Here is a 472-nt window from a genome sequence, read left to right on the forward strand (position 1 = left end):
TTCTTAGCCTTCAACTCCTATAAAACTTACTTTTCATTGTTTTTACTTGTGTCTATGTGGTTCAAGCCTACTGCTGCAAGTGCCAGAGGTGTAGGATCCCTAAATTAGTTGTCTGACATGGTTGCTAGAAGCCAAACTTGGGTCCTCTGGAAGAGAAGCAAGTGCCCTGCATTCCTGAGCAATCTCTCCAGCTCCTGGTCTTGAACTCTTAATCTTCTTGATCTGCTTGCTAAGATACGGATATGGACCACCGTATCTAGTCTGCATGCTATGCGGCTTCTAAAAGCCTGGTGGTCACTGGCAGTAAGTCTTCAGGACATGGTCAAACTTCCCTCCACTCTCCTCAAGCCCTTATTATACCAGAGAACTGTCTTTGTGCTATTCAATTGTGATCTCCTTCTTTGTTTCTAAAATTCACTGAGCACACAATTATTCTCCTATCTGTGGGTCTAATCTGATAGCCACGGAGAAC

This window comes from Microtus ochrogaster, linkage group LG1 (genome assembly GCF_000317375.1).
Source record: "Microtus ochrogaster isolate Prairie Vole_2 linkage group LG1, MicOch1.0, whole genome shotgun sequence".
In the NCBI taxonomy this organism is placed as follows: Eukaryota; Metazoa; Chordata; class Mammalia; order Rodentia; family Cricetidae; genus Microtus; species Microtus ochrogaster.